This window comes from Melospiza georgiana, chromosome 5, assembly GCF_028018845.1.
Source record: "Melospiza georgiana isolate bMelGeo1 chromosome 5, bMelGeo1.pri, whole genome shotgun sequence".
NCBI lineage: Eukaryota > Metazoa > Chordata > Aves > Passeriformes > Passerellidae > Melospiza > Melospiza georgiana.
This window is the reverse complement of record NC_080434.1, coordinates 25,021,498-25,042,408: the sequence shown is the minus strand read 5'-3', so window position 1 is coordinate 25,042,408 and position 20,911 is coordinate 25,021,498. Positions and strand designations below refer to the sequence as shown.

General features: G+C 43.9%; 1 protein-coding gene across 2 annotated transcripts in view; it reads right to left on the bottom strand.

Annotated features, from left to right (window-relative positions):
- Positions 1 to 18,256, bottom strand: part of GPRIN3 (GPRIN family member 3) — a 34,755-nt gene extending 16,499 nt beyond the window's left edge. The window contains exon 1 of one of the 2 annotated variants that reach the window (XM_058024724.1): positions 17,902 to 18,256. The gene's annotated coding sequence lies outside the window, so the exon portion shown is untranslated. Of the gene's footprint in view, positions 1 to 17,464; positions 17,564 to 17,901 lie in introns of those variants that run through there. The other variant, XM_058024725.1, reaches the window with a different exon arrangement.
- Positions 18,257 to 20,911: the final 2,655 nt, after the last annotated feature.

Genomic DNA, 20,911 nt, shown 5'->3' with positions numbered 1-20,911 from the left:
CAACAACCTGCTGTCCTCATCAGGCAGGTGACTCCACACAGCTCACTGCCACTGCTGGTTTTTCTTCAGCTTACTATTGCTCAAAAACAAGGTGTGGTTTTTGAAGAATGTGAACAGGAGGGTCATAGGAACCTCTCAAACACCACTTTGTATTTGGTGTCAAAAGCAAAAAATTTCTAACAGCCAATGGGAATTTCGCTCCTTACCTATCCTGCTATCTTTCTGATAAAAGCATGGTGAAATCTAACCCCTCATTAATGCATGTTATGCAGCTGACTGCATTTGAATGTTAACAGCTGACAAACAAAAGCCCTTCATGAGCTTTTTGTGAGAGGAGTTTAGCAGTGACCAACAACAAATACATTTTTCCTACCCAGCAATGCCAACATGACTTCAAAAAGCAGAGTGATCATCTTTAGGGATGAAAGCATAATGCTGGCTTGTTGCCCATGCAATTCTTGCAGTTCTTCTTTGTTGCCCAGACAACCTGCAACAACCAGGATGATGTGGTTTACATGGACATTGATCCACTGGAAGCTAGACCAACACAAAAATCACATTTCTGTGGTCAGGAAAACATAACCACTGCTGAGTACGTGTGTCTTGGAAAGGGTGGCTTCTAGGGACAAAGGCTGTTATGCACTCCTAACATGCTTTCAGCTCCTCAAAAGGAACTTTCCAGAATTTCATTATGACATCCTTAAGAGCATTCCCCCCAGTGCACTGCATACAAACATTCATCTTGTGGCTGAAGCATCCACAGGAGCAGTTACCATCCTAGATAATCAGGTCTGATTTGCTTCTGAATAACTATATTATCAGAGCCCAGAGAAATGTATTGTAGCAGCACTTCTTATTTTAAAACCAACTTTGCAAGTAAAGAAATTCTGCCTTGGAAGAGCCGTCAGCAGGATCAATGTCTTTTGCACAAGGTAAAACCCAAAAAATTATAACATTTTCTTCTCATGCACAGTATGAAAAAATTAAGTTCTCCTCATAGATCACATTATTTTAATGAAGATGCTGGGCTCAGTATTAGAGAGGGGAATAGATCTTTACATAACAGGCACCTGGCAAGGGACGTATCCATTGTCATTTACAGGCGTTGTCCTAACAGAAAAGAACTCCTGCAAAAGGCATGTAATTAGAGAAGAAGGATGCAGTGCCTACCCAGTCATTACTGTAACAGAAATGTGCTCTACTGTGTGATTAACCTAAGAAAGGCACGATGATGATCTCACCATGTCTGCTCTTACCTCCTGGCTATCACAAAACACAGCTCATGTGAATAAAGAGGCTGGCAGCTGAAACAGCTATCACCGTGTTTTCTTTTTTTTTTTTTTGGTAAAAAAACCCAACAGTTAAAAATATCTTGCCTTCTTCCTGCTGCCACCTCAGCAGTTGCTTCCTGTTTTTTTCACATTGTCACTTCGCTCTGCTGCTGGCTGTCATTGACAGTAAGAGCAGCAAAAAGAACAAAATAATCTCCTTAGCAAACTGCCTCCTGCTAAACACCTTCTCAAGAAACCCACGAGAGGAAGTGCCATGTGCTGGGCCACTTTTTGTCTGATGTATTCAGGCTCTGCAGGAAACCAAATGGTAGCAGGCTGGAGGCCTTTGGTGCTCAGGGATAAAATCTGAGCAATTCTGCAGTGTCTTTACAATGCTGGTAAATGCTCTTCTGAGGGCAATGACTCAGACCTGTGTGTCCAGCTAAGGACTCTAAGCTGCTCACCTCAGTCACTCAAGCTTATGATGTGACTTTACTGAGACCATTACATGAAAAGCTGCCATCTCAGCCTCAGCCTCTTCTTTTTCTTCACTTGAGGCTATATGCTTTATTAGGTTGAACTCTGACACTAGTGAAACTGGACCACACCTGCACCTCATTCATTATTTGTATTATTGATGAAGAACTGCACATGGGATGTGAGGGAGCCAACACCTGTAATGTACTGCAGACTGCCAGTGAGACCCCTGTTCTTTATATCCAGAAAGGACGGAACAGCCTAACGTCGTACAGAGCACTACAGGTGGGTGGGTGATGGCTTCCAGTCACCTGACTCTAATGAAGGTTAATGCCAGATGGGAAAATGGTGGTAAAATATCACAAGCATAAACCACTGCAGGTTTGCTTTGGTCTCCATCCAGAGCTGACAGAAGGTGTTGAAAGATGCATCTGAGTAACCTCCCAGATGACAGTGACTGCCACTATGGCAGAGCTGATCAGGTAAAACTGAAAGAAACTGACTGCTCTGGCTCTTGGCTCAAGCAAAAGGCAGTTCTGGCACTGATACCTACTCAACTCCCAAACCTTGCATCACTAACTTTGCGTCCTGAAATACACTATGTAGCCCGAGAGTTCTTTGGGACAAAGAGAGCCTCTCAAGTCTTCTCCATCCTGCACTTAGACGTGCTTGAACAGAGAGACTGCAATGTTTCCTCCAGGTGAAGCAGCCAACTCAGTCACCAAGTCATTCTTTCAACACCTCCATCTTCCAACAGCAAAGAAAAACACCAACAGCTGAGCTGTATGATGGCTTATTTTAGGAACAACTCATTATTTGCAGTCTATCCCACAGGTGTTTGATGGCAATAACTTTTTAAAGTTGCCCTTGCAGGGAGCCCGGGGGTGTAAAAATCTCTTATGCTAACAATTGCAGGAACCATCCTCACTTCTGTTAGAATTGTTTCCTAACAATGGCTTATACAAAACATGTATTTTTATCCTTACATTCAATGTGCTTCTATCCTTCTAGCCCCAAGAAGGGAGGCTAAGGTATCCAACTGTCTGCCACATTTTATACTGTGATTTCAATATGATTTTCACAGGCTTAAAAATAATTACATTCTCTGCTTCTGAATTCTTAAAAAATCTCAGTGCTCTTAAAACAAATCCTTATTTAGTGTCTGACCTGGTAAGTCCCATCTCTGTTGGAACCAAACTAAGTCCAGGACCACTTCCTCAAGACAAACAATATTTAAGAGGTAGCAGTGCAAAATCTGGAGACTAGTTGAATAAAACAGGCTGGAAACAGAGACACAGAAGGTGTTGTAAGCCAAAGCTTTGCCCACTGCAGTATGGCACAGCTATATCCATAACATGCTTATAGTCCAGTCCACACCCTGGAACTCTGCAAGGCTTACACCAGGCTAAAGTGACATCCCCACTCCTGCCAAAGGCTGGCATCTTCCAAGTCAGACTTCAAGATTTACACTGACACTATTGCTGGGCATACCTCTTCTCCTTATTTCTTCTGCATTTAGGACAAGGGGATTCACATTTATATTTATCAGGTGACTGAAGCAATGCATGCAGTGATGAAGGCACTGGTAAAAAACATTGACTTTGCCTTGAATCACTGTCCCTCAGGATGATTGCCAAATTGGTTAATGAGAATAATTAGCATTAATTAAAATGACAGCTCAAAGGAGTTATATCACATCTGAGCTCAACTGAGCTTCAGGTTTACTGGAGCTGGCTGCCTCAACCACCTGGCCAAGCCCAAAGCAGACATCCCCATGGGCAGTGAGACTGGCACTCACCTGGCAGCTTTCACTCCAGCTCACCTTCCAGCTTCTCACACTACACACTGCAAGCAAATCATGCCCCAGGCATTCAAAAAAAAAAAAAAAAAAAAAGAGAAAAAATGATGTGGCACCCCCAAGGACTTTCTGAGTTTATCACCTAATGCCCAACACCTCCCATCAGGCTGCACGGCTTTTAGGAGCAGTTTTAGCTGCCCTTGCTCAAGCTGCCAGCATATTTAACCAGCAGATCTTAGAAGTGATCTAAGGTCAAGCTGTACCTTGCTAGAGCACAGCTGTGAGAGAGCAGGGCTGTGGGACAGCTTTGTCCTTGTTGCTAAGTCAGCTGGAGTGGAAGCTGGCAGGGTGTGAAAAAGGATCATTCACAGCTTAGGGTTTAATTATTGGACTCACATTGAACATCAATGCCCCATGCACAGAGGCACACTTGAAAGAGTGAGAAAACACATGGCAACCTTAGAGCCAGTATGAAAATCCAGACAAGATGGTTTATTTCCACACAGGACCTTCTTGAAGATAAGTACTAGATACTTCAACCAGTCATCTGACAGCTGTGAATGCACAGCAGCCTTCCGACCACAATTTATTTTTATTGACATCCTGTTTATGGATACAATTTGAATTACCACAAACTATGGATACTTACATGATTGAAGACAGACATACACATAAAATCTGATATATGCTAACAAAGACAGTCATCTAGCCTAATCTGGGTGATTAAAGATTGAAATTAAAGATGCTCAAAAGTGCTGAATAATCAGAAATACCAGTAAAGCCACTAGGATTCAAAAGTTGCTCAAAAAATATTTTTGAAAATACAATCTTTTTATTCCCGTTCTTATTCAAGAAATGCCAGAAGGTTCTAACATACTCTGCCATTGTGCTGGTTGCTACATGTGAGCATAGAGATACTAAGCAGAAAAGATACAGAGCAAAGGTAGGAACCTCTACTTTTTCTGCCTCTTCAATACAATCCAACACAGATGAAGATCACAGAGAAGGCTGTGCAACAGCCAGTGTCTAATGCCAGTGATTCAAGTACAGAACACCTTTCTTCTACATCTCATCATCTACTGCTAAAAGCTGTGCAATCATGAGCCCAGCAATTTGGGCTTTAGTGATCCACCTCTGCAACCTCACAGAAAAAAATATTCAAATGAATTCCTTCCCTTCCTAGATTCAAGTCCTGAATCTACAAAGAGGGAAAGAGACCCCTGCTAAACAAAAGGCAGAAAACAAAACAAGTGTACAGAATATGCTGCTGCTAGCAGTTGCAAAGGGAAAAACCAAACCCCAGGAAACCACCACCTTAAAGCTGAATAAGCAAAGGGTGTTACAGACTCAGGAAAAGTACTTGCATGTACTCCACCCAAGAAATGCACTTGCAACCACTGCAGATGCATAAGTGTTCATACAAGGAGGTAAGCACTTCTGGAAAGGGCTCTCTTACTGCTCTTGCTCTTCAGAAAGCTCAGGCAGAGCATGGGATCAGATGGGCTATGAACATATGACAAGAGAGAACAGGACATCCAGTGTAAACAGGGCATCAGTCAATGAGATACAGAGCCAGCAACTCAATAATCTTTTCATCTTCTTACAAATGAGCTGCTTCTCTTGCAGTGAGCAAGGCTGGCAATTCGTTCTGAAACACCTCTGTGGAGGTGTTTGCAGGGGTCTCAGGATGAGGGAAGGGATGAGGATCCGACTCCATGTTTCAGAAGGCTTGATTTATTATTTTATGATATATATTATATTAAAACTATACTAAAAGGATAGAAGAAAGGATTTCATCAGAAGGCTAGCTAAGAATAGAAAAGGAATGATAACAAAGGCTTGTGAACAGACAGCTGGACTGTGATTGGCCATTAATTAGAAACAACCACATGAGACCAATCACAGATCCACCTGTTGCATTCCACAGCAGCAGATAATCATTGTTTGCGTTTTGTTCTTGAAGCCTCTCAGCTTCTCAAAAGAAAAAATCCTAAAGAAAGGATTTTTCATAAAATATATCTGTGACACACCTCTTCTATACACCTCTCCTAACAGCCTGTGTGCCAGAGCAAGAGAACTCAGAGCAGACCAAGAACAAATGGAATTAGTATGTGGACAGAGGCAGATTGTGTCAGAGGACCCAGTAATGCCAGGCTACAGAGCTGGAAACTAAGTGCAATTTATCAACGTGGCTGTCACTAAGGTGGGAAGCCTTGTCCTCCATCCCTGCTCAGCTGCTGGTCAGCACAGTCCAGGTAATTACTGTACCTTCATTTTCCTGATCTCAGCTCTCTTCACTCTGGTCCCTCATCTATTTATTGACAATCCTGAGCCACGGGTGTGGGCAGCCACAGGAAAACTGTTAGGTTTGTTTTACTCCAAGTCAAGAGGAGAAAAATATTTTTGCAAATGCAGACTGCCATGTGAGGTTGCTCGAGAGAGACAGATGTCTCATTAGCACTGCAGATGGGCTGAAAAATCCCCCATCACCACTTCAAAACTCTCACCCTTTTCCTTTTCCAGAAGGACCAAAAATGTGTTCTTTTCCCCTCATGTGGCAGCTTTGCCTTTATTTTAAGGGAGAAACTGCAATACCTAGAAATTCATTAGGCCCCTGGCCTTCTCTCTGGGCAGCAACTAGATGAAATGGCTCAGCTGTTGAATTTCAAGGTTAGCATGCCTGAGTTTTAAGTTTCTCCCACAAAACTAGAGTGTTAATGCTGACCTTTGGGAAAGACCAGCCTTCTCCCATATAAATTTGGTGACTTCATTCCATTTGTGAGGCTGACATACCTCTACAACTGCTGAGTAGGAAGGCAGGGGGAGATAAGGGGTGAAAGGGAGACCCACTCTTTCAGGAAAAAAATGAGGATGTGCAGAGGAAAGAAGTTGGTTGGTCCCTGTGATAAGAGAAATTCTTTGGCCCTCTGCCTCCTGGACCTAGGCTTGGATGCTCTTCCAGCACTGATTCCCCATCAGTCTCCTGCTGTGTGCTCCTTGCCAGACCATTTCACAGCTTCATATCGCCCAAGGCCAGGAAACTGTTCACAAATGGTTATTTTAAAATTGTCTTTTGTACCATGCTATGGCATCCTTTTTGAAAGACAGTTTTAAGTATTTGTGATGTTGGCCATGTTCCTATCTCTTGCTGCCTCATGTTGCATGTTCAAGTTGAATAGTGTAAACATTGCTTTGTCTTTCTAAGCCTCTGATGAGCACTTTTCCTCATTTTCTGGGGTTTTCTTGGTAAAGTATCAGGTCTCTCTTTTAATGGTTGACCAACGTCAAACACAATTCAAAAGGCTGCTCTCTGATCATACAGAAAGTATTTTATGTATATATGGACATAGAAAAAAGAAACCAAAGCCAAAAAATCCACACCAAAAACCTTCAGACAAAAAACCCCAGATAGACTTAACTTAAAAAAAAAAGTGTCTATGCATAAGGGGGTAAAGTCCCAAAGACTGCCCTCTTTTCAGTCACTAACAGAAAATCCTCTCTCAAAACAGAATTAGTCATTAGGCATATATAACCAATTAACACTTTCAACAGTGAAGAATTTAAGATCAAGACTAGGTGACCTCAAGATATTGATCCCAGCTAAATTCTGGTCCTGGAGGTCAGCTCAGAAGCCCATGAATGAAATTCCCCATGCAATACACAAATGTTGATCCCACATTAATTCAAAGGGCAATATATGTTTTCATGTGCATTTCTTCTTCAAAATGCTCTCCAAATGTAAGCCAGCAGGTTTACCCCAAAACACATTTAACTGTGTCTTTAACTCTACAGTGCAAAAGAGTCACCATATGGTCTACTAGAAAATAGACACTTTTCATTCATCTCTACCTCATCTGCCCTACATTCATTATGAATCAGCCATCTAAGACAGGAGGACTGAAAGGATGATGTGGTTTGGCTTCCTGTCAGAACGGCAACTATGGTATTTGGAACAATTTCATATTAATTTAGTACCTCTGGTTAGGTACCTCTGGTAAAAGGCCAGATACACCTCCTGTAAACGACAAAGGAATTACAGCCTTTAACTGCAAGGTCAAATTTCACCCATCTAATTAAGTTTCCTGCTCTGAGCAGCATGTTAGCTACTGACTTTGATATGATTTTTACAATAACAGGTGTGGCTCTGATTGCCAACTGGTTGAACTCATGTGGTCATTAAAGACTAATTTTGATTGCTGAAGTCAAGATTATAGATCACATTGAAAAAGAAGAAGGGGTTCAACAGACAAATGAGACAGAATGAGACAAACTGAAGCTGAGTAGGTGGCATTCATTAGTCGCTAGAAGGCAGGCTCTGCTCCTGGAGGAACCACCACCACATGAATTGTCCTGGAGCATCCACACAGACGGAACTGATGAGTAACAGCAAATAACACTTCTTACAGAGCTCCGTTCTCGGGATCAAAATATTACAGGCATAATGTAATTGAAGCTCGCTTTCCTGGTACATACTTAAGGAAACTATTATTAGCTTTGCTGTCCTTTTACTTAATTTTCCTCTCCTAAAGCTTTTTAAGGAATGGCTCAGACATTGTGTGGGTTCTCTCCCTGTCATCTCCATGTTTGAGCTGGCTGCTGGTAGGAAGGTCTGCTCATATTCCTGCAGGCATGCCAATCTGGATACAACAAACACATACAAATAGTCTGCCATGCAAGAATCTAGAGGAAAAAAATTAGGAAAAAAACCAAACCAAAACCCAACCCCAAACAAACAACAAAAAAAAAACCACCCCAAAACCCCAGGGTACTATCTCATGAATAGATTCAGTCCACTCATGCTCTTATTAAGGAGCAAGTGTGAGTGTGCTCATTGTCCATCTCTTTGGCAAGCATCCTGCTACCTTTGTGTCCCCTCCAGCATGGAAAACTGTAACTCTAAAATAGGTCATTTTATTATGAAAATTTGTTTTCCAAGCAGTATTCCCTTGAGGCCCTACATATTATGAGCATCCTTTGAACTGGATAAATACTGTTCTCCTATTTCCCAATATCAACTCACATGTTTATGTGATAATGGCCAAGCATGGTCCAGCTGGAAGCAATTCTCAAATAGACCATTTAATAGAAGAGTATTTCTGAGGGAAAGCTCCCAGGCTTTATGATAGGGTATTATCTGCTTTTATTGCACTGTGGCCCCATGACGTGAGCTTTGAATTGCTCCTTAAGTTAATGCATACTCCAAACCTGAGAGGAAGTAAAAATCCCTTTTCTCACCAAAGAAAAGACCATCTCTGAGTTTCTTTGCCTGCTATATGCAGGAGGAAACTACTTGTCCCTTCCCCTTCCTAGGCATCAAGTTAATTGAGACTCAAAACAATCAATAAAGGCTGGATTAATTCCTGAGTGCCAAAAGCACACGCAGCTAAATTAATGAAGCTAATCCTTTTGTAGTACCCATTAGTTAAAACTCCTCTGCAGCTCCTGATGCAGCTTGCTTGACTTCTCAGGAAATGAATGAACCACTATCATTCCTCAGTCGTAGTTCACAGTGCATCCTCATGCATTTTTAGCACCACCAGCACACGGCCAAAACCATGGGCTGAATTCAGCTGATGAGCCCTGTGTTCTCAGGCACAGATTCTACACAGCCCCAACCTGAAGCCACCACATGCAGTGGCAGCTTCCAAGTCTAAGCAGCTCTTAGCTGAGGTAGGTGAAAGCACATTTGCAGTTACCAATGCTCTCACCTATGGCATGAACAGCTTTATTTGAAGAATGGGGCAGCAGGCAGGGACCTGAAAGCCTGGTCACTTTATTCTGCCATGCCGTGCACTTGAGGTTCCTCCTTAAAACCCCTCTTACCCTTTCTGTGAAAATGCCTTTCGTGCTGCAACTAAGAACTGTCAAATGTCACCACAGCTGACTTTGTAGATGGGATACCTGTCCCTATTGACAGCTGGAAACTGATGCTATTTCATGGAGTACTGAAAAACAGCAGATCTTGTAAGGCTACTGCTTAGCTTGGGCAGAAATCTCAGTCCTCAAACTCATGCAAACCTTCATAGCCTCTTCTAACAGCTTTTAACAGATACTCCCTAACTATTAACCTCAAGGGAAAGATTAACATTTTTATTGTAATTAACATGGAGAGGCTGTGGTGTGCAGCAGTATTACAGAAAGTTCTGAAATGCCAGCCTTTTGGAGTGGAATAATTCTGTCATCTTGTTTCCACACAGTCCTTCTCAAGACTATCATCTTTCTGACAAGTATTTTATCACTATTACTTCTATCCTAACTACACTCCCCAGCATGCTTATTTTATTCCATAATTTTCTTAATGAGTCATCTCAACCTTAATCTTTCAATTGTGTGAAGTTTTTCATGAAACTGATCGTGCAGAGGGAGGAGAGTGACTGTAAGGAAAGTGACCCTTTAGTTTGTTAAACACTGAAGTGTAATTATCCTTCAGCATTTCCTAGCCAAAGGGCTGGCTAAGACTGTTGGGGAGGATGAAACAAGAAAGCCTTTTAAATATGACTGCCTGGCAAAAGATTTTGAGAACATAGAAACTATAAGTGAGATTGAAATGAAAGCAACCTTTGAGATACCTTAGTTGTGACCAGTTGAATGTAATCCCCCCTGGAGGAAACAATTCCCTCTGCAAGCAGGCAGGCCTAAGAGTCAGAGCAGGCCTTGCAGCTTGGCAGATGGGGCCCAAAGAATAAGATTTAGGGTTTAACACATAAACATAGTATGGTAATGTAGTGATTCTTATAGGTTGTGTGGAAATGTTATAAGACATGCATGCTGTAGTAGATTGGTTAATGAGAATCTGCATATTCACATTTAAGATGATTTATTGTATTGTAAAGGGAGCTTTGCTCTCTTTTTGCTCTCTCTTTTTCACACTCTCTTATCTCTCTTCTCCCTTATCTTTTTGCTCGTTCTCGCGCTCCTCTTTGTGCCCTTTTCTTTCTTTGTCTCTTTGTCTTCCCTCTGCACTTCTTCACCCTCTCCTTTCTACATGCTCTCCGCTCTTAAACCTTTGCCGTTGACTCTCTTACACTTTGGGCCTCTCTTCTCTCGGGCCTGCTCGGAGCTGCGGCTGGCAGCTCGCAACAGGGCCCTGCACCCACGCCCTCTGCACTAAACTACAAGTTACACGGCTTGGCTTCAAAGAGATCTCATCTCCGTCCGTCCCTACCGTGCGTGACCCCCGTCGCTCCTACATAAGACCTCAGCAGCCAGACTGCTTCCAGGAGAGCTGAGCTGGGGAGATTTAGGCGACTTTTACACCTCTCCACTTTCTGAAGCTGGGACCTGGTGATATCTGACTCATTCCTCAGTGCCCAAAGGCCCCTGGAAGCTTCTCTGAACTGCAGCTCCAGCAGTCTAAGAAAAACAGAGACAGGCTAAAATGCAACAGGGCCCTGTCCACATCACCTTCTTTGCTGGAAAATTTCTTACTTGCTTTGTTATACCAACTTCACAGACTTAACCTGTTAATTGACCCTGTTTTTAGCAAAACTCCACAGAGTCCTGGGGCCTCTGGAAGGGAAGGGACTGTTCTCTGGGCACTCAGCAGACACACTACTTTCTGGATTAAGATCTCACTGGCAATACATTGAAAGTAAACCACTAGTCCTTGCACTTCAAAACATTTTAACAGTTTCTTTACTAAGACAAAATGACTGCCCACAAATAGAAAATAACTTTCAGCCAGGCTGGCTCTAGGTTAAGGGACTCTGCTCACCCCAAAACTGGCAAACATCACATTTCCCTGACCAGAGAAACCACGTGCCAGCTCTACTTGCTACCAAGAGGAACACTCATCTCTTCCCAAAACCATGAAAAAGCAGATTAGTAAGCAGGCTACTGTTCTTTTCCTTCTCTGTTTCACCCAGGAAAGGAAAAATCCATCCATCTGAAAATTATGCCTAACCACATATTTTTTCCCACATAGATGTTCATGAATTGACTCCTGTTTATGCAAATTTAAGGTAAACATCAGATCCTTTGTTATCTCAAACTGGAAATTCCCACTCTTTCCATGATAACATCTTGCCTGATTTTCTCAGCTTTCTAGTGATTATTTCATGCATGTAAAGAGGGGTCCTGGAGTAACCAGAAAATTCCTGAATTAATTCTCCACTGACTCCACTGTCATCATTTGAGATCATTGCTTTTTATAGTATCTTTTTCAGATTAGTCATAATGTAGCATAGTATTCAAGGCCTCTGTTTCAATCTGTTGGGTTTTTGCATGAAGAATATTAAAAATAATTGCACATCTTTTTGTTTCGTTTTGCCTTTTTTCTTGTTTGACTTCCCTTTTAAAAACTGAACTTTGTTTGCACATTAGCATCACTGGGACAAAGATTTTCACCATTAGAATGCAGTCTGGGATTCCAACTGCAGTAGCCAATATTTGTTCAGTGTTCTCCAAAAGAAGTAGGAAGGCACATGTGCATATAGAAAGCCATCCTGTTCATCCAGATAAAAATGCCAACTGGTGATAATTGCATGATGACTTTGAAGAGCTGACAGTATTAATTATCATCACTGAACTACAGGAGAATCTCAGGATAGAGGTGTCACTGTGAGAATTCAGGCAAACATTGATTACTTCTCAATATTTTTAGAAACACCTTGTCCATTTAGCAGGAAAAAAAAAACAACAAACCAAAAACAAAACAGAAAAAGGGAAAATAAGTTAGAGATGTCTTTCCAAAGCTGAATGTTTGGTCACTACGTTCTGCTTATATTTGGTGTGTGTTTTTTTCAGCAAGTAAGAGTAGTCCTGTTGCAGGCTCTCTTTCCTGCAGTAGTCCCTTCAGTCCTGCCCTATGCTTTAGTCCACGGCTGTAGCTAACTGGAGCACTAACATAACTCTTGCCAGAATCATCCAGACTGCCAAAGCTTCAGGGAACACTGATCTTCACCAGCTTGTGTGTGCATTAATGCACAGGCACACAAATGGGAAGGGGGTGTGTTATTACCATGTAACCACAATCAATCCACAGATGATATGAATGGTTTTCAACTTAGCAATGCTGCTGCTTCCTGGATCAGGAGGTCACCAGACCACAGTGAAGATTCCTGTCTAGCAATGTGCTTCATATCTGTTTTATCATAGTTGAATTTGACTGTGAGGGTTGCCTGAGAGGGAGATGATAAATATCTCAGAACACATACTTCTTGTGATCCTCTTCTAAAAAACTTCTCCCCCACTCCCTCAGCATAATATTTCTTCTCCAAAGCTAGACAACAGTGATATAAATGAGATTGGAAAATGAATTGTAACCACTTGCCAAGCGATACAAGCTTTCAGCCTCAGCTCAGAACTGGTCTCCTCTATGTTAGCCACAAACACCAGCAGCATGTGGCAATGCTGATAGCAAAGATACCAACAATTTAATAGAGCACTGGGTTGTCTCTGTCCCCCTTGATTAACTCCTCACTCTTCTACTGTCAGAGGGAGGAAATAAGCAAGCTCAGCTGTTACTACCACGGTCTACTAATGTATGATAAGTACAGTAAAACAATCAGTAGCAGTAGCACGTGTTGCTAACAACTACCCTCGGAGATATCATAGACATGGACACTTTTTCCTGGATAATTGAATAGATACTGTATCTTCCTGGATGTCTGGCTGAAGCTGGCTGTGGTAATAGCTTCCATACCTGCCACCAAGCTTTCTAACACAGGATCACAGTTTTAGAGGCATGGGGGAGAATTTAGAGGCATGGGGGAGATGAGGGGAAAGAATTTAATCCACCCTCTGTGAACACACCTATAGCACTCTTTTACCACAATGCATGGTAATATTTGTCATTGTTGGCATTCTTCCCTCCACTTAATTATTCTCATCAAGTGCACCACTTGTGCACTTGTCCACTGCTGACAGAGGACAAATAGGTGCAAAATGCTATTATGCTGGTTCCCAGTCATACCTACTCGAGTGCCCACCATTTTCTTTGCCTTTCTCGCCCTGCACAGCCTGCAGGGAGTTGCAGGTGTTGGCACTGCATTTTCTTCCGTATTTACTCAGCAGTATGCTGACACCTCAACCCTCCAGGACCTGCTGCCAATCTACAAATGTGAGCTCCTAGCCACAGACTCCCAAGAGACAAATAACTCGATGTTAATAAGTAACTGATCATGTGTGATTAAATTTTTAATCAGCACCAGTCTTTGTTCCTATAGAACTGTTACTGAGTTCAAAGTCCATATATATAATAAAAGATATACATATATCTTTCTATTTTTACTATTTGCAAAAGTAAACTGCATTTACATATACTTTCAAAAACTTTTCCTATAAGACAGTAATTTAATTTCATTCAGAATATGTCCAGAACTTGTTTTCCCCCAGTAAAATTATCCATCTTTTTTTTTTGTTCTGACTCTCAAGTAGGTGATGTTTACCTAAATTAGGTAACATCAGGTCTTAATCCAGGATTGCTCCTAAATCCACAAAGGCAGCAGATTCAGCCTGTATCCTAACTCTGCTTTCAGTGTGGGAGTTATAAATTAAGAAGTGATGTGCTGCTAGGAGCATAATTCTCAGTTAGGAAATTTTGTTCTGCCTGTAGCTGTGAGACTACGAGCAGATTGCTGGTACTCCCACAGCAGTGAGCATTTTACAAACTGGAGGCAGGATGTTGTTCCCCTTAGCTTTGCCTGAGTCTGACAGAGGGAGTTTATGGTATTAAAAATAACAGTGTCAGTAACAGTTTTGGGACCCAAATCTGACAAATTTTACCACTGCCATAGTATCTTGCTAGTGAAATCTGTCCAACCTAGTGCTCTCAGTCTTCAGCAAGCCTCAAAAATACCATCTTCTGTCTGTTTACAATTAATTAACAGCCTGTAGAATTAATTACCAGCCACTATTCTTAATGCTGGGCTTCATAATTAAGAAATGTGTAATTTTTGGGACAAGCCACCCCAAGGAAACACACACAATATTATTCTGATTGCAAAAGGAGTTGGAGAAAAGGTGCAACCATGAGAAAGGAAAGCATATGTTGAAAAAACTCAGAGATATTATCCCAACCTGGGGGACAGAAGGGGAGTTTGAATGGGTGAGGGAAAGATACCTCTCAGGTAGCAACATTTCAGAATTTCATATTGGGGAGATATAGAATTGGACAAACACTTGAGAAACAATTCTTAAGATGCTTACACCAGCCTGTAGAAAATTCAGCAGAATTCTGGAGCTCCATTCAATCAGATGTGATAACTGAGCTCTGTGATGATCTTTCAGACTGTTTATATTTAGTGCACCACTGTGTATACTTCACGAAATCTTATGAATAGGCATTTTCTGAGACTTGTAATAAAAAAATCTTCATGAAATCTCAATAACACTCTTTGTCCTGACATTTAAGTTGTTACACAGTCAGAATGTCCTGTTCTTAATTTTAACACTTTGAAGACAACTAGGTCATTCTAAAGGCTGAAACCTGCTATCATTATTTGTGCAAACAAACCTTACTCACAGGCATCATCACATCACTTACTCCATGGGATGGTCTGCATGTAAAGACCTTTAATTTCCAGACCTCTTACACCACCTTCCCTCCCTCACTGTGTATTGAGCTCAAAGACAGGGCAAGTCAAGGTGGTTACAAACACATAACCCCCAAACAAAAAATAAAAACTACCTCAACCCTAACAAAAAAATTAATTTCAAAGAACTTTGTTTTGTACCATCTCCCACAGAAGGTGCCTTCAGACTATTCAATCTCATCATTTTGTTGAGATTCAAGATGCTACCTATGTGCTGCTGGAAAAAATGACAATATTCTGTCAAAGCCACCTAACCTCTTGCCCATACTCTCAGATATTGTGCTTTCTAGAGGGCTGTAGTCCAGGCTTAAGCACACTTCAGAGCAAGTAAAACTCACAACGTTCAGGTTAAAGACTCTCAAAATAATGACACTGTGTATGTCAGCCTAGACACCAGACCCAGGGGTGGGATTTACAGCTCTTTAAGACAGGAAAGCAATTCTCTCTTTCTCTCACCAACACTTGGAGGCACAGCTGAACAAAAGCAGTTATAAAAGCAATTCACTGTAATGGGCACTCTCAGTTTGCAGTTTATACATTACTCAGTGTAACTTCTTAGTACCTTTTACTCCAAGAGACCTTAAACTTATTTGAAGTTGGCTGGGTAGAAGACAGACCTTTAGGAGGGAGATCCTGGGAAAAGAAGCCCTTCTGACTTCTAGAGGACACCAGAGCTCTATTGTGATTCCTGAGCTGCAGACTCCACAGAAGTGAGGTGAACTGAGGAGGGAAAAATCTCTAATATAGGCAAATCCAAAGGTATAAATGTAGCAATATTTAATTCAAATGCTCCTGACAACCAGCTTCTGAGAAAACCTTGGCTTCCAAAGAAGTGCAGAGATCACTGCCTGTAACTAATGGAACAGAAGTTCCCACCGTGTAGTCGTGGGAAAGAAAAGTTTGTACCACTGGGTGAATAGACAGGGGAATACTGAGCACGAGGTTATTATCTCCACACGTGACATTAACGAGGGCCTTCCTGGAACCCTGCTGCTGTGCAGCACCGGAGAATGCTGGTGCAGGCTCACAGAACAGCAGCCCAGACATTTCTCCTGGGGAGCATCTGCATTCCAGGGAGAGACCAAGGGAGTCAGGTCTATTTATCTCATCAGAGACAATGCTAAGTGGCTATTTAATTACTGCCCTTAAATACTTGAGCAGAGAGAGATGATCTGAAACTAGATAGCTATTTGATCTGACAGGCAAAACATTACAAGATCTAGTAGCTGGAAGATGAAGTCAGAAAAGTTCAAAGGGGAAAAGAGATGCAAACGTTTAACAAAGCGATTAAAAATTGGAGCCAATTATCCAGGAATGTAGTCAATTCCATCCTTAGAAGTCATTTAATCAAGACTGTTTGAAGAGGCTGGTGGGCCAGACATTGGAACCACTGAGGAATAGTCTCTGCTTTATATTATGGAAGAGGTTAGGCTACGGGACCATAGTAATGTCTTACAATAAAAAACCCGCCACTAGCATTATTATCTTCCTTGACAAAAAAAGGATGAAGGAATAAAGCATTAATGAAGCCAAGGCCTGTATGGGGCACAGAACACAAGCTGAATGTAGACAACACAAAGCCACAGACCAGGAGCTGACATCATCACTAGTTTTACCACCAACTACAGCAAGAGAGAAAAGGCCGTGAGGGATTCGTGCCCAGCCCCAACGCCCTGAGCCAGGCAAGGGACATCACCTGGCCAGTCCTCACGGCGCGATGCTCCCTGACCGTGACACCCCAGCCTGCAACACCCGCGGACCCTCCTGCTCTCGGCCGAGAGCCGCCTCACCACCACGGTCTGGGAGCCGCGGGCTCCTCTGACAAGCACCCGGGGGTACCGAGCTCACCCTCACCGCCCTGCTTCGGCCCGGGGGCACCCCTTGTCCCCGATCCGCGCTCCGGGCGGCGGCCGGGGTCACCCCGCGCCTCCGGGGCATCCTCCGCGCTCCTGCGGCACCGCGGGCTCGTTGCCGTGGCGACCGCGCCGCGCATCCCCCGGCCCGTCCCGGCGGCGGGGGGCATCTCAGCAATATTCCCGCCACCTTTTTATTTCTTCGCTTAAGTTTTCCGCACTCCCGGACCATGTCTCAGCCCAAGTCGCTTCCAAGCGCCAGTAGAAACGAGCAGAGGATGAGAGAGGCGCCCTCGGGGCCGGCCCGGCCGCTCCCACCCGCGGGTGCCCGCTCGGCGGGGCGGCCGCAGCCCCATTGCCTCGGAGCGGGGCACGGCTGGGCTCGGCTCCCCGGGCACGGCTCGGCCCCTCGGCAGGGCGAGGCACGCCCGCCTCGCCCCGGCACCTGCCCGCACACGCAGCCCGCTGCTCTCCGGGGTGTGCGGGCCGTGCAGGTGCCCTGCCAGCCCGCTCCGCTCTCCCGCCCCTTACCTCCGCGGCGGCGCCGGGGGAGCCGCGGGCACGCCGCCGCCGCGGGCAGGGATGACCTTGCGGAGAAATCCATCATCCGGGCAGGAAAACAAGCCGCTCCTCGGGCTGTGCGGCGGCGGGAGGAGCGCGGCAGGCAGGCAGGGAGGAGGGCTCCGCTTGGGCGGGGGCAGGACGGAGGCGATCCGTGCCGCCGCCGCCGAGGGGCACGGGCAGCGCGGGCAGCTCGGGCTCCGCTGCGGCTCCGGCCGGCTCGGGGGGCGGGAGCGGCGGGGCTGCGGCGCCGGGCCGGGCTGGGCTCCCCCCGCGGCCGCAGCGGAGCGGGGCAGCTCCCGGGCCCCGCCGGCGGGCAGCGACCGCAGCGGCAGCCCCGGAGCGCCGGCCCCGCAGCCCGCCCCGAGCCCGCCCGAAGCGCACGCAGGGCGCGGACACACACGTACCTGCTGCCAGGGAGACATTTCCCGCTGGCGCCAGCCCCACCCCGGGCCTCTCCTGGCTCTGATAGCGCGGGAGCTGGCGGCTCCTGTCCTCCATCAGGGCTGAGCAGGGTCCCTGGCAGCCCCCCGGGAGCCGCTCTGTATTGCCACCTCTCCTAGCCGGCTTCTCTCCGGCTCCTAAGCCAAAACTGAGCTGCTTCACGGCAGCAGAGCCAGGAGCTGACACCTCACACCCGGCAGCTCCATCCACCTGTGCCAGCCGTGCATTGTGCGCGGCAGCCCGGCAGCAGCTCCCGAGCTCTCTGCTCGCGGGTGGAGGCACAGGTTAGCGCCGGGAATCGCAGCGCATGCAAATGCGCTCCGGCTCCTGTCACGCTTTCAGTTTGGGTGGTTGTTTTTGATAGGCAGATGTGGCTTCCTGTGTGAAGCACTGCCCTGTTTGCCTGGGGAAAAAAAAAAATAAAATAGTGGAGTCAAGCGAAAAAGAGGTTTTGGTTTGGAAGTCTTAATTATCCGGAAATCTTTGATCTAATTTCGGTTTATTCCCACCACAGTGGAATTTTATCTCTCTCTGCTGCAATCACAGGAAATGGTTCTGCAGTGCCCGGAGACTCAAGTCAAGTACAGGTTTTCAACCGAGAAGGTTTTCACTCTTCTGCAATCCTTTAGGGATGAATAGGAGCAGGATTTAAAAAAATAACAAAAACAAGCCAAAACTGTAGGACAAGCTGTGAAGAGAGCTCTGTTGCAATATGAAAAAAAAAAGAACAGGGTATCTAAAAAATAATTTTTATGCCTAAACATTGTAGGCATAAGTGAATCATATTCCCTTGATCCTTATGAATGGACCCATATTTTATTTACTGCTTTAACAAACACCCTCCACCTCAGTTATTGATCCTAAATCTCCTTGACTCAAGAGTTAAGTGATCATGAAAAACACCTTATATTTCCTACCATAGCAAATATAATTTCTTCCCCCACAGCAGCCACTGAGATCAGCTTATATTTGTGTAGTAGCCATTCCTGAATGTGTCTTTCTGACAGCTATTTAAGCATGAAAAATTCAAGAGATGTTTTCAACGTTCACCTACAATAACTACTTTTTCCCATATGCCAAAGCCAATCCAGCAAAGCTCTTAAAAGCCTGAACAGCCCAAGCATCCATCACTGGAAGGAGATTGGAGAGAGCATCACACTTTATCAGGAAAAGATTTACAACACTAGCACATCCAAGGCTTCCCAGTAGCTCCTCTCTAGTTTGTTCTCTTCGCAATTTTGTTACTTCTTTTGGTGCTCTGGAGGGCTGAATAGAGCCTGGTCCTCCCTGTGCCCACATCTGAATGAGGAATACAAGGTCAGCTTGGCAAACTGAGTCAGCGTTCAACTCCTCTTCATTATTCTGCTAAATGAACTATTTTTAAAGAAACATTGCCAAACTTCCTAGAATTAATCCTCCTGCCATTAACATTACTAAAGGGAAACTTCCCTTTTTTTGATAAAGAAGGAAAAAGGCTGGATGATGCAATTTCCTTTTGTCAGCAATCACACTTTTATGAGGAGATAGCTGTCAGCACTTACAGGCCTTGCAGCTGCAAGGACTTTGTGGGACCTCAGAGGCTACTCAGCAGGGGAAAATTACAATTAGTCTTGTTTTCATAAACCTTCCTAAGCATGAGGCTCCTTATCTGGAATCCTGAGAGACCTTTGTGTTGACAATTCAGCCTTGAAAGTCACAGCAAGAAGAGTTATATGCATTCAGCTGGAAAGACTAGGGAGCTTTTCTATGGGCTGTTGTGTCTGAAGCAACTTCAGAGCATGTGGAGGACTCAGTCCCAGAACCTGTGGGAAATTGGCATTTTGAGGCAAAAAAGAGAGGAAATGGGACCTTTTTTCAAGTCCCTGCATGCTCATTCACCTCATAACTAGTGTCCATGTGTTTTCCTGCTGAGTTCAGATAAACATTTCTTCTGTCTGTGAAGAGGTGTTACAGAGACTCAGGTCGTTGCAGAAGCTGATTGAGATGATGCACTTTGGGCATGGCCTCTTTGTTTATGAATTCTCTCATACCTGTTTTTTCCCCTTTACTCTTCCCTGAACCACAGTCTGCCATGTAATGGCTTCATTTGGTACATTAGGCAATATTGGTTTGAAAGACCTCTAAAGGATTTTCTAAACCCTGTGATGAGTTCTGCAGTCTGCTAGCCACTGTTCCCATTGTCAAGAAAAGTCATCACATCTCACCACATCAATGTGTCACCATATCAATGCAAACTAAAGATTTAGATAATTCTGATTTATTTATCTGAATGTTTAACTGCCTTAATCACCTGTGAGTCATGGCCAATTTGCTACTACTTATCCATCCTTTTTTCTGCTTCAATCTCCAGCTATTGAGTTTATTCTGACTTTTTGTAGGTCTCAATGCAAAAAAGTATTCATACTGAGGACAGCACATAGATGGCTGCTTAGCTTTAGGCATTGCACTTAGAACTTTAAATAAAGTCAACCTGCTTAAAATTAAGTGTGTGCATAGATCTCAATAATAATGAGAATAATAAAGAATGCAACCTCTTTATCTTACTAGTATTGTCTGAGGTGGAAGCATAAATGTAACTGCAGAGGCTTTATATTTTGATATGTGTTAGACCAGAGCTCAAGGCAACAGGAGCCTGGGTATTTATGAGTTGTCACAGTCCAATTAGCCATCAGAATGACAGCCACACTTCTGCAGTGCCCTTGACTCCTGTAGTGTATTTTAAAATCTCATCTTCAAACTTTATCACTGTCGGTCTAAAAGAAATTCCTTACTGCAGCTCAAAAAATTTCCTTACTGTAGCTGAAAAAAAAATTAGATTTGATGATTTATCAAAATGAATAGTGGTATCACATGTTGAGAAGATGAGCATTTGGCCTAAACTAGTGTGGCTTCATTGACTTCAGTAGTGCTAGGCAAATTTGCATTGGTGGGGATTAGGCCTGTTCTTATTGCACTGCTTCTACCATATTTCTT